This window comes from Acipenser ruthenus, chromosome 25 (assembly GCF_902713425.1).
Source record: "Acipenser ruthenus chromosome 25, fAciRut3.2 maternal haplotype, whole genome shotgun sequence".
NCBI classification, from domain to species: domain Eukaryota; kingdom Metazoa; phylum Chordata; class Actinopteri; order Acipenseriformes; family Acipenseridae; genus Acipenser; species Acipenser ruthenus.
In genome coordinates, this window is record NC_081213.1 from 15,478,033 (window position 1) to 15,492,826 (window position 14,794).

Genomic DNA, 14,794 nt, shown 5'->3' on the forward strand with positions numbered 1-14,794 from the left:
GAATCCAGCTCATTTATGAATCCAGCTCATTTAGAATCCAGCTCATTTATGAATCCAGCTCATTTAGAATCCAGCTCATTTAAGAATCCAGCTCATTTGGAATCCAGCTCATTTATGAATCCAGCTCATTTGTTTACTGTCACCCTGTGGGTAGTTCAACATCTACCAGCAGGCCCCATCAATTCCAAAACTTTCCCCATTGCCCTACAAGATATAATGAAGAAAAAAAAAAAGTTTAATGTAAGTGCTCCTTACAAGAACCTACTGTCGTTAATCCTATATGTAAGAAACACATTCAGATGTACGTTTTTTTGGTTGAGATATAATTGAAAAAACAGCATCTCTAATAGCTTTTGAGCAGGGTATTCCTCAATTTAGAGGCATTTACATCAAACAGTCCTCCATCATGCTTACACGTTCCAGCACTGGGCACTTCACAACCAACCTCAGGGAGCAAAAGTGATTTTTACTGGCAGCCAAAGCAGGGACACCAGAACAATATCTACACATTATCTCCACTATGGGAAAGGTAGCCTCACACTGCCTAGCCCTGTCTCATTGGGTATGTTGAGTCAACATCTTGCTACACGGTATCTCGTGTGCTCACTGTATACAGACATTGTCTTTGTAATTCACATTCACCAGGGTGCATAGTCTTGGGCTGTGTGGTCCTACTGTCCATCCTGCTGCCCTCGGACACAGTCATACATAAGAAACCTGTTTTCACTCATACTAAATGTACTGAATTAACATGGCCACTTAAGCCAAGCATGAATTCATAAGTGAGAGAACATGTTTCAAGAAACAGTGGGTTGGATTTTCCACTTCCTCTAATTATAGACGTAATGTCATTTAGGAGTTGCATATGAAACAGATGTAATTACAGAAAGCGTAAATCATTTTTGGACTAAATTAAATAGGCCACGCCTTATCTGTACAGACCAATGGTCTCTTTATTTAACTCCTCTTCTTTTGAAAGGATAAACATACCGGTTAATGCTGCTGCAGTCTCTTAAGAATTCTCAAGTTTTTTTTTTTTCAGTTTTGTAACATTAAAACGGGCATGTTCTCCTTTTGAAACAGTTCATTTAAGGATCAGACCAATGCTTTGAAAACATGCCCAATATTTACTCATTTCTCATTTAAAAACATGCTTGCAAATGATATAACTATAAGCTATGTCTTCAATAATGTCCTTTTTATTGTTTTCTATATTTAAAGTTTATTATATTTTTTAAATTAAAGAAACGTACTGGGAAATGTTTTGATGTGTTCATTACAGGACCTCATTCCATTTTATAATGATGTATTTTCCAATTCCAGTTTCTAACAAGAACATTTATGACCTACTGTATGTTATTATGCACAATATTACAAATTTACCTTGAAATAAACCACAACGGTAGTCTAGGAGGAGAGGAAACAGAGCTCTAAGGTTTTAAATTTCAAGCAGAAGTGTCAAAGGTATATTTAACAACCCTGGGCCATTTTAATAAGAATACTGTATTACTAACATGGCATTCAATCACTGCGTCATTTCATTCTATTTTACTAGCAGGCCTCCTTTCTAATGCTTGTTTTGCCTATTCCACTCAAACTGCCACCAGTTATTCCCGCAATCAGCCAAGCATGTCATTGCTGTCTTATTTACCCAAGTGCTACTATGAATCAATGCAACATTAAATGGAGCTTACAGTCTCTGTTCCACATGGAAAACTCTCACAGACATAAAACATAACTCATACTGATTTCCCATGTAAAGGAATGCGCTGTTTCTGTAAAATGAGGGACTTGGAAGATGGTAGCAAAATGATAACCCACTCTGAACTAAGGAAGAATCCCAGAGAAAACAAGGCTGCAGGAACTCCTGGCTGGTATTCACATTACCCTGCTGTGGGTTAGTAATTGGTAGCCCTTTCCTGTGACCAAAATGACATTGCTACAGATGAGCCATTCTCATCAATTCTGCATTTGCAATGCTGTCAGCTGCAAATGTAGATTAATATACCCGGTCTGAAGAGGCATGGTTTGGCTTCAAACAGTAAGATCAAGGAGATTTTCAGTCATTGAAAAGTACATTATCGTGCATGAAGTCAACTTGCAAATGGTGAATGCTATAATAATGCTAACTCCAGTTATATGTTGTATGCATTTGCATTACCAAGTGGTCTATTTTTATTGTGCAAAAGGAGGGCAGAAAGGGGAGCATGAGGCAATACTAGCATGGGAACAGAGCTCATCAGGTCTTAATGACATCAGTGACAGGTGGGCTCAATGCACCCTGTGCAAGGGGCAGGAAGCACAATTAACCCTTTATTCCACTGAAAAACAAAAGCTTTGAACAGCTGCTTATTGCTCTTTTAAAAGTGTGCAGCAGCATGACAATGCTTACTGTAGCACAGTATCTGCATTACAAAGTTTGGTAAAGCTTGGAAAGCACATTACAGGACTGGAAGTATGTTAAAGACTGGTAGAAGGCAGTTTGGTAAATAAAGATATGCATCTGAACAACTTGATACTAGTTCAATGTATTTTTACAGTTTGGTAAAAACACATGTGTTACCCAGTTGCTCTATCCTGTATTACACAATAACCCTGTGTATCTGTGGTTTTTACAATAGTTTAGGTGTGTTCTGAACCCCACTTTAGGTGAGATAGCTCTTGGGTGCATAACTTATACTCTCTACTGAGGCTTTTTTTTGTTTTCCTTCTGTAGGTCACCTTTTTTGGTTTCTATATATTTGTAGTCCCAATTGTTATTTAAGTTCTTCTCTGTTAATTTTGATAGATTGTATTGTGTGTTGCTAACTGTTGCATTTGTTACTTCTGTGTTGTATTTTTAAAAGAAAACTCCCTGCTGTAAATAAATATATATATATATATATATATATATATATATATATATATATATATATATATATATATATATATATGGGAAGCTGGTAGGATAGCCAACAAAGCAGAATATTCTTTGTTTTTATCAAACAGATATTTCAGAAAATCCAGGATATCAGTCATAATACACACTAACTATGATACAATCCACTGCATTTCATAACGTTTGTAGATGTTGATCTAGCTGACCTGTGTGTTAACAACTCCACCAGATTGTTCTAGGGGGTTTAAGCACCAACACTGGATGTGGATGAACTATACTTTATGGTGGCATTTAATAACCTTGAGCTTGCCTTACCCCTTACTCTGAGTGTTCCCCATCTCACTTAATTGGGTTTGATTTATTGTAATATCTGTAGGTCTGTATTGGGAAAAAAAAAATGCACAAAATTCTCAGGTGCATGGCTAACCCCACATATTTCATCTAGATATTTTATATATTTATGTTGCAGATGAATCTGAAAGCTTAAGTGTGTTTTTTAAATAAAATTACAATCCATGCTAACCCTCACTGTTATAAATAAATAAACTCTGGCTGGACCAGTAGTCCAGTTCCGAATGTGAGTGATCAAAACACGTAGCAGCAAACATTGTTTGTATAACTGTATCTACTTCCTTAATCAATGGATTTAAATGATAAGGGCAACTGCCTTTGTGAACCATTTCTATTGATTTATTGAATTTGATCTTTGTAACCTACTCTGAGTCAATTTGCAGATGCCATTCTTTGTCATTTTTTTACTCCAAGTGAAGAAGGCTAATGTCTTGGCTATTGATTGCTATGAGATCAGCTCACAAAAAGTATGATAAAGTGTCAGTGAGCATCTTATCCACCATGGAAAAGACCCAGGCTCTTCTGCATGTGTCGTTATAGAGATTTGAACCTCATTTTCCCATTGGGTCAGAATCCGTAACAGCAGTTCATCTCACAACACTGCCAGTTACAAAAGCATGGTTAATATTAGCCAAGACGTTGGTTTTGTAGGATAAAGGTAAATACAAGTTAAAGTTCAAAGTAAACACTGAGAGTAAACGCTGATTAATTAGCGAGTGTGGTGATTTAGGAGAGTACATCAGCTTTTATATAAAGCAACAGCCCCTATTTATAGCTTTACCGTAACTATAGCAGGGAACACATTTTTGGGCAGGAGACTATGTATGCACAAATACATATCAATAGTCTGATTTGAAAGTGTGCTCTGTGTTTTCTGTTTTCACAATGTAAATATCCTATTAACTTTGCCTCACTCTGAATATATTTAATATAATATGACATTTATTTGTATCAGATGACTTGTTTTAGATAGTTTGTATCATATGGAAATGTTGGCACATTAAAATTAGCTATAATGTTGAATTATTCTTATTGAAATATACAGAGACTTGACATAGGTAAATAGACATTCAAGTTTGAAAAGAGGTTCTTTTTATTCTGGAACCACAACTGGTGGTCTGCAATTCATTTAAAATAGTAAGAGACAAGGAACCCATAGCCACAATAGTAAGATGACATTTTAAGATGCCTAATTAAAGCACAAAGTGGTGTAACATTTTCACCTATTGTTCCTATATCACTGATTACTGTCCGAAAATTGACATTCTCACACCCAGAGGTTTTCATGCAGGTAGGTATATGACAGATCTTCAGGCATTCTTATAAATCTGCACACTACTGTACATTCCAAGGGAGGTAGCATGTATCTCTACACCCAAAATTAATACAAATAAGACTCTTGTAGTTTACACCAAGGAACAATATGCAGTTTTAATATGATTGACACTTTACATAGAATAAACCAATTCTTGGCAATAAGTGCTGAATTTTGGAAAAAATGAAGATTGGTTCCAAAATGTAATTTTCGCATTTCTATTAGCGAACTTACTTAAGGTACACTTAAAATTTTAGAGAATCAAATTTATTGTCATTGAGTTCATATGGTGTAAAAAGAGCTGTTAGCAATTCAATTTGCACTGCATTTATCTTCATTTCACACTGAGACACCATCCTGGGACGTGACAAAAAGATAAGCATTTCATTCCCCACCTCAGCCTGGCTTCCTGAATCATCGAGGGTGGTGTGAATCGATTGGCATTTTGGGACTTTTGTTTTCAACACTTTTTATTTGCTTCTTTCTGGCATTACAGACTTTCATTCTATGTGCTCCAGGACTCAGCATTTGAGAACAATGTCTTATTTTAAAATGATTACAGTCATTGTTATGTGTGGAACTGACCCTGTCTTTAACTTACTCATTGCTTTTGATGAACGATCCCTTAATTTTAACACCTAATGTACCGATGATGTCTCCTCATAAATATTTTGTTACAAATATATAGTAGCAACGTGTAACCTAAAAAAAATAAAAAAAGTGGAATTGCTTCAAAAAAGACTTCATGGCCACGTGGGTACAGTTGAAACATTGATGTCAGTGAGTATAACTCTTTATAATTGAATAAAACACATCTTTCTTACATTAAATTGTAACAAGTTGACATTTTTTACATTAGCAGAGCAGGAGCAGCAGCATTCTGTTTAGCTTGACAAGTAAAGGTCAATATGGGCATGGCTGAAATGCACATGATACAGTATATCCCATACCGCACTGTAGTATTAATGCTTTGAGACGGCTCAAGGCATCTCCGGCTTCTTTGAGCTGTGAATGTCAAATTAAGTAAAGTTAGTGGCGGTTAGAGTGGCGTGCTTGATAGACACACTTCCATTAGGGGTCTCTTTGAAAGCCACAGAACTCCTTCTCAAGGGGCGGTGAGACAGAAATGGACTTTCACTGAACCTATAGTGGCTCACAGGGACTACTCATACTGCAGCAATCTGGGTTGGGATTACAATTCAATTATAAGGCCACTATCCATGTAGCTGTTTTAAGAAGAACTGTGAGAAAGATCATTTAAGTTAAATCCCAGCTTCTTCAACATTGAAGACAAAATCAATATGTTATGAGGCCTGTGGGCACACCTTGAAGCATTCCAACTAGATAACAATGTAATTTATGTATTAGTTACCTGGCTTGTTATGCGAGTGTGTGTGTGTGTGTGTGTGTGTGTGTGTGTGTGTGCGTGTGTGTGCTTAGGAACTATAAAGACTAAAGTGAGCACACCCACAAGGGAATGTTAGCAAAAGAGTTGAACCATGTGAGAAGTGATTGTGTGTGCATTTTACAATATAAGGCCTTGGGCAGTTAGCGGTTACTTAGTTGGCTTTAACACAAGTAGAAGCAAATACGTATCTGACTAAAACATTCCCCATGTGAAACGGGATCATTCATATTTGTTTGTGGTATCTATGATTTAAAGACTGCATTAACCAGTAAACATTTCATACGAAAGAAAGTCTATTGGAGTTTACCCACATGCAATTCAAGAGCTCTATAGGAGGTAAGGATGCGTAGGACAGTGCTTTGGAGAAAATTCACTATCGTGTTCACACTTTTTGACTGCGTATTTCTCTTTTTTCTCTTTACCAGGTGAGCAACCCCAGGCTAGCTGTTTTTTATTTTATTTTATTAAATATGCTGGGTTCTTACTTCACATTGTGGTATGTATTCATGCATTGCTTTCAAATACAATGTTGAGTGAGCATCTCAAAAACATCCTCAGTGTGTGCACTGACTAGGTAGCCTTATTGACCATGCACAATCGTTCCATGCCTTGGACCTACTAATGGCAATAATATTGTATTGGTTATGGCAATTACAGATAACTTGCACTTCCAGAAAGAGATCTTAAATTGAGCTATTTACAGTAGAACTGCAGAGTTATTGTTGATTAAATGGACACACAGCGTGCTCTGCTTTAATTCAAGTAGCACAGCTTAAGCCCATTATATTCTCTGACCGTGCGCTGGCATTATTGATCTGCTTATTGTTTTTTATATTGCAAAAAGACGCAATATTGTGGGGCAATTGTCTGTCATGCCTCCACCTCTGGTGGCCTGGGTTCGAATTCCAGAGACACACACACGTGTACATCACAAAATCCTCACACAATCTGGTACAATTACCAGCATGATTAGTGTGGCACATGGGAATTTGGGATAGATAGAATAAGGACACCCCATAAACAAAATTCAAGAAACAAAAGACTTTTCAGTCTTTTCATTGTAATTGTAAGGGTACCAACTGATGTAGTTACAGCTTCCAGACACTAGAGTGCGATAGTATTACCTTCACACAGTATTTGAGTATAAGCACCTTAGTCTAGCCATTACAAATGTAACACTGGGGTGATTGCATTGCTGTAGAACTGTGTACTGCTGTAAAGTTCTTAAGAACTTTTCTGTTATTGTTTTTCAGGTAAGCTGTAACTTAAATCTACATTACAGAAGTGTATTTAGATATGGACTGTTATTCGATATCATAAATGCGTAACTGTCATAAAAAACGATAAATACGATATTAAACAAATGTGAAATACAAGGCCTCTAGACGATATGTAGACAACGTGGTGGAAAAACAAAATGTCCGTTTATATTTAATATGGGTATATTTGGAAAAGACAGGATTAAACTATTAGAGATAGTGTAAGGAAGATATAATGTATATCAGAGTATGATTAGGAAAAACGGAAATCTACTGTATTAAGGATGACTAGTTTATATTATTTTTGGTTTATTGAAATACGCGGTGTGAAAGTAAAGTAAACAAGAAATAACTATAAAGGGAGTTACTGGGAATTTTCTGTTTAATTAAAGAAGCTGTATTAAGGGGGAAAACGTTATTGATATTAAGAAAGGTGTAAGAAACAATGATTGAAATAGTATGTTTAAAACTGAGTGCGAATACACACAATACTAGACTATATGCATGTGTGTATTGTATAGGGTTAGATATAAATTAGGCTGTATAATTGTAGGATTTTGCCATTTCTTACATTGTTAATGACTAAAGGGGAAATGTTAATACAGGGATATGATTTAAATATGCTAAGTACAGTAAAAAGAACATGTTATTATTTAGAATATATGCAAGTATGATTTAGTATGAATCATTTCTAATGGAATCAATAGGTATATTGATTATATTGGTGGAGATTAGTGAAAAGTAGGATTATTATTATTATTTTGAGAAATGTTAGGAGAGCATTTATTATTTTTGAGTATAAGCACCTTAGTCTAGCCATTACAAATGAAACACTGGGGTGATTGCATTGCTGTAGAACTGTGTGCTGCTGTAAAGTTCTTAAGAACTTTTCTGTTATTATTTTTCAGAATAAATCTGACACATTGGAACTAGAGTGTCTGAAATTCTTTCTTTAAGTTCTTTCGTTAAGTGTCTGGTCAGCCTGGGAGTCAGAAGTGTTACATATTTTGGCGAGCCAGCCAGGAGGAGTGATCCAGCTGACGAAAATAAAATCCAGCAGAGAGAACCACACCTTCAGAGAGACGAACAGAGAGTCAACCTCCAGTACTGCTGCAGAGGGATATAGTCCATGAATGACAACATGGACTTGGAACAGTTGCGTGATCAGGCAAGTGCAGCTGTGCATAAGTTAACGAAGGAGCAATTGCTCGAAACAAGCAAATATCTCAAATGCATTAGTGAATCTGATGAAACTGCCAAAAGCAAAACATGAAGGTTTTTAATTAAAACGATGGAAGAGTTGCTTGATGCTGTTGAGGAAGAACAGGATCAAGAAGAAGCATGTCAGTTTGTTAAAGATCTTCTGGACTTTGAAGAGAAGCTTCCCGCAGAAGGCACGAGCAAGAGTAATGCAGGAGAGCTTAGACAGCTAGAGGAGCCGAAGAAGCAATACCTCCAAATGCAGAAGGCTCAAGCAGAGGTTAAGGAAGCCATTGAAAAGGAAATTAAGACATTGAGTGAAAAGCTAGTACAAGTAGTTAAGAGTCCAAAGGCTGATGAAGAGGCAATAGCTCACCCAGTTAAAGTGCCGGAAGTGACGATAAGAAGGGAGTTTCGGATTTGTGGACAGATAGGCGAGGAGGGACAGAAAGACAAACTGTCTTACACCAACCTACTGCACCAGATCAACGCAGGACTCCAGAAGGGTCACAGTGAGGCTGAAGTCATTGAAGCAGTTATCAAGGCCATCTGTCCAGGTTTGAGTTTAAGAAACATGTTGGAGATTAAAACTGATTTGACCCTCTCCAAACTAAAAATTATTTTAAAAAGCCACTTTAAAGCAGAAAATGCATCAGATCTATATCATAAGCTGGTCAGCATCACTCAAGAACCACGTGAGTCTACTCAGAACTTTCTCTTCAGGGCTATTGAGTTGAAGGACAAGCTATTGGTTGCGTCTGCTGAAAGAGGAGCCGAAGAACAGTATGATGCTGATCTTGTGCGACGCAAGTTTTTGAGATCAGTTGGAACTGGATTACTCAATGACTCCCTCAAGTTTGAGATCAAGTCCTACCTGGAAATTCCTGATGTTGCAGATGAAGTTCTGATCGAAAAGTTATATGAAGCTGCCAGTTTAGAGACCGAGAGACAACAGAAAATGAAGAAAAATACTCGAGCTAATGAGTTTCAAGCTGATGTCAAGGTAAATGCCAACATGGCTCAGCACGACACACGAGCAAAGCAAGAGCAGCAGGCTCAGATAGAACCAGATGAGCACATGGGACCTGCAACACCTCTGGAAGAGAAGGGAAAAAAGAAAACAACATATGAAAGGGGAGCAGAATCAGACACCAGAGAAATGGTACAAGAGTTGAGAACTGAAATGGCAGAACTGAGGAAGATGCTTGTGACCTCACTGGAGAACAGTTACAAGCCACCACAGTGGAGGCCGACAGGAACCCAGCAAAGAACACGACCTAAAGGCTGTAGAGCATGCATCGCCAATGGAGCAGGGGAGTCTTGCCGGCACTGCTACCGATGTGGCCAGTCAGGACATTTTACCAGAGGGTGCCAGTCACCAAGAGAGCCGCAGGGAAACGGCGAAGGGTTATTGCTGAGGGACCCACAGTAACCCAGAACACAGTGTCCCAACAAAGTAACAGATGTTTGACAAAGACTAGCATCACTAAGAGACCAGGCCAGAAGTGTAACCAGCACCAGCCTTTGTGTAATACAATAGAACAGGCGGAACAGGGTTCAGCAATGAACAGATCAGTTGGAAATTATGTGATTCAGTCGACAGTCACTTACCTTAATCCTAAACATGAAGCAAAGCTCCGGAACTTAATTGGGAATAGGTGTATAGTGCAGTGTGAACTGGACGGTGTGTCAATATCTGCTTTATGGGATACAGGCGCCCAAGCCAGTATGATCAATGAAGTATGGAGAAAGAAGTATCTTCCCCACTCCAACATCAGGTCAATAGAAGAACTGCTGGGGCCTGGGACATTGAGGGGATTTGCAGTAAATCAGACAGAGATTCCTTTTTCTGGCTGGATTGAGGTGAGCTTCCATCTAAAACAGGACAGCAATCCTGATGCAAGGCTCAAAGTGCCGATACTTGTGTCCACTGACCCCAACGTGGCAGAAGAGCCAATCATTGGGTACAACGTCATCGAAACAGTGGTAAGTCAACAACTTGGAGCACAGGATATGTTTTCAGAAGAAGCTATCAGCATTGCAGCTGCAGCGTTCTCATTGAGGTCTGAAGCAGCAAAGACCTTGTTACACATTATCCAAATGGGAAGCCTTAGCAGTGGAGCTGGCATTGTGAAGACTGGAAAGAAAAGCGTTGTCCTTCCAGCGGGTCAGCTGACTACAGTCCATGGTCACACACATGCTGGGAATCTGAACCAAGAGCAGGTGATGTTGTTTGTCCCTGATGAAAAACTCCATTGGCCCGAAGGATTGAGCATCAATGAGATGATAGTGACACTCTCAAGGGGGAACTCCTCCAGGACTGCAATCCCGATTACAAATAACACCAGTCACAACATTGTTCTGGATAAGCAAACAGTACTGGGACATTTACAGTCGGTGAAAACAGTCTATCCAGCTCCAATGAGACCAATAGAAGTGAAACCCAGCCTTCCGGATAGGGAAATTCAGAACCAGACAACTCAAGGAGAGCACACCCACCACCTAGGGAGGAAGCTTGAAGAGCTTGCCTAGGGGAAGCAGTAAATGATGCTAACAGGAGCAAGCCTGTTGAGTGTTGGGATCCTCCAGTGGAACTGAACCACCTAACAGAAGAGCAACAAGTCATGGTGAAAAAGATGCTGAGGGAAGAGTGTAAGGCATTCGCACGAGATGACCAGGATATAGGATGCATTCCGTCATTGAAAATGCACATTAATTTAAAAGATACAACACCTGTACAGAAAACATATGTTTCCATTCCAAAGCTGCTGCATTGGGAGGTCAAGGAGTATTTGCAGGACCTACTAAACAGGGGCTGGGTCACAAAGTCAAGGTCTTCATACTCTTCTCCAGTGGTATGCGTCAGAAAGAAGGATGGAGGGCTCAGACTGTGCTGCGACTACAGGTAACTGAACCGCAAGTCATTATTATTTTTGAGTATAAGCACCTTAGTCTAGCCATTACAAATGAAACACTGGGGTGATTGCATTGCTGTAGAACTGTGTGCTGCTGTAAAGTTCTTAAGAACTTTTCTGTTATTGTTTTTCAGAATAAATCTGACACATTGGAACTAGAGTGCCTGAAATTCTTTCTTTAAGTATGTAGCATAGTCTGGTCAGCCTGGGAGTCAGAAGTGTTACATTAGGATAGGCCCAGGACTTAATAGCAGCGGTTGTGGGGGTCAGGGTTGATGTGCACTAACAGAGCTACAAGTGAAAGATGACTTATCCCTTATACAGGTTTACCATGGTAAAAGCATAGCAAAGTGTAATAAAGCACATTGAAAGCATGGTAAAGCACAGACAAGCACTGTAAAGCCTGAATAGGTATGGTTAGGCACATTAAAAAAACAAAACATGGCAAAGCTTGGTAAACTATGGTAGATGGTCGGTATAAGCATGGACAAAACATGGACAAACTGTAAAATTGCTGTGCACCATGTGAGTGTAGCTTGTATCATGGTCCCTCACCTTTCATGAACACAAATTCACAAGAACCAAAATTAAATTATTGAAAATAAATATTATAAAATGATAACCTGTTCTTTGAACTAAATAGTCACCTTCCCTTATCAGCCCGTTTTAAACTTCTGAGAAGGCTTAAAATCCCAGAAGTGATGATGCAATTCAGAGGTCCAACACCCTGTTGACAATGCAATCTGATTTATGGGCCATCCCAAGTATAATTCGATCCTGTTGAAGTGATTCCAGTATTTATTCAATCAGATGGGTGTAGAGAAATTCCAAGGACAAATACAGGAGGTCGTGTCTGAGCAGGAAGAACACCAGACTGACTGACACAAAGGGCCCAAAGGCATCCTAAATATATGCCATACATACAGAATTGATCTGCTTGCTCTCAGACTGAACTAGCAGAGTTGCAATCGACAGGGTAATTAGGGGGCTGGGAGTAGTTTCACACTGCAGTTGATCTCTCCCTCCAAGGCAAGGCAAGATGAGCAAGGTTAGAGCATAGACCTACCATAGCGATCCATAGACTTTTATAAATGAGTTACAGACAGACACTGGATACAAACAAACATTTGAATTGAGTGTGTTTTATATTGTTAGGTATTTTATTTGTACAGCTATGGCCAAAAGTTTTGCATTACTTAGAATTTTAGGATTTAGACATAATAATAATAATAATAATAATAATAATAATAATAATAATAATAATAATAATAATAAAAACTATATGAACATAATTTAGATCATTTATTTAACATCATGTAATCAAAGAAACTACAAAAATGGTATCGCAAAAGTCTACCGGAAGCCATAATAGCAGTACAGTATTTCGTGTTAGATTTCAAAATGTCATATTTTTCAATTTTTGTTAAGTATGTGGAAAACTACAAAGCTTTTGTAATTTAATATGTTATTGTAACATTATTCAGCAGGTTTCATTTGACTTTCTGAAGAAAGTTAATTCTATAGGGTGATACAAAATTTTTGGCCATAGCTGTATATACCCATTATTCTATAGTATGTATATAGCAGTCAGAACTATACTATAGTACTTTTTTGTTTTGAACCATAAACAGAATTAACAAGTGAAAGCCAGTTTAATCTGATTTCTGGAACCTGGGGGCAAGTCAGTGAAATGTGATTTTAGCCTTGGAGACATATGGTTGTCTGAAATGTGTGTTTTCTTATTACGGTGTGTGTTTCAAAGGAAGGTCTGCAACACAGCTAAGAAAGTAGGCATTATCCTTATCTCTAATGGGTTATATGATTAACATAAAATAGATAATCTGAGATTGTTCAGACCTTGAGTCCTTTCACAAAAGCATTAGCATCACAATACCACTGCAACACAACACCATGGAAATCATGTTCTTCTTGACTTGACGCTGTTCACCTCAAATGGGCCTTTTTATTGTGTAAATCTAAAAGATTGATATTTTCACACAAAAAAGGACTTTAAGGAGAACATATATTAAATGAGTTATTTTAGAAAACACACATCTATTGCACAAGGATGATAATAAGAAATGAATCAATGTTTGCAAACAGTTTATAAATTAATCTTATTTCAGTGTACACATTCATGAGGAAAAGTCTGCAAATATATGGCACTTTCTGAATATTTCTTTCTTATCTGTTTATATTTCTTAAGTTAAAAGATTTGTAAAATGAACCCAAGGAGCCTCTGATTTCTGCCCCTTTCATAACTTTAATTATTATTATTATTATTATTATTATTATTATTATTATTATTATTTTGTTTATTTAGCAGATTTTCCATTTAATCACAATTGCAGAAATTAACAGTAATTGTAGCTAACACAATTATTCCGTAAGCCTATTTGCATTTCCATAAGCTAAACCGGTTGTATCTGTGTGTGCTAAAACATGTGTTTCTTTCAACACTGCATAATCAAGACCTCTATAATAAAAGGATGAACATTGATTTAACGTATTCACTGCCAGTACTCAAGCACCTCACATCAGAAACTCAGCTTTAGTTACTTAGCCAGGAGACCATTGACCAGAAACAGTAACAAATACATAGAACATTGATTGTGCTTTCACTGGTAGAATTCCAACAGAAAAATATATTTTAAGTGAATACAAATGTTAATGCAATCTTGTCGAACAGTCTGGAAAGCAATCCCACTGTTTTAAAATGATGTGGTGCTGACTGCTCTGTGTGACAAAAAGCAAATTGCTTTACAGTGATTGGGTGTGTTTACCTAAAATAAAACAGTGTGAGGGATGGAATACACTCATAGAAAGCGTAGTATAAATCACTTATTTTTCAGCTGCATACTGCCATGTAATCTCCCTTTATTTATTTATTTTTTAAGTAAGAGCAGTTAATATGCATGTTGATTAATAGGCTCAATAGCATGGCATAGACAGACCATGACAAACATTTATCAGAGACCCCCTCCTTCTTTCCTCAGATGCCCCAGAGGTACTGTGTGGGTTCAGGATACAGAGATGTGATGTTTTCCGATGAGAAAGACTAGGCCTGCAAGTAAAGATAAGAATGGAATTGCTGGGGTTTGCAGTTTGAGTCAGGCAACAGGCACCTGCTGATAACAATATTTCTTGCATCACGGGCGACTAATAATTGTCTTAACAAGACAACGATGTAGGTGATGGAATTGTTTGCTTTAAGACAGAAGAAACAGCTCCAGACTGCCCAGCCTGATAAAGGACGATGCATTGTCCATACCGATTGAAGAACTTTATTCTTGACTTTATTAGGCTATTAAGTATCCATTCCTTTTGTGATTATGAATGCGACTCTGCTAAAAAAGTTGGCTTGTGTACATCTCCTTCAGTGCTGGTGGCACTAAGTGTAATTTGACCTGAATTCCAATTGAAATTATGTTTAATTCAATAACTCAACATTGTGAAGAATTCTGTGAC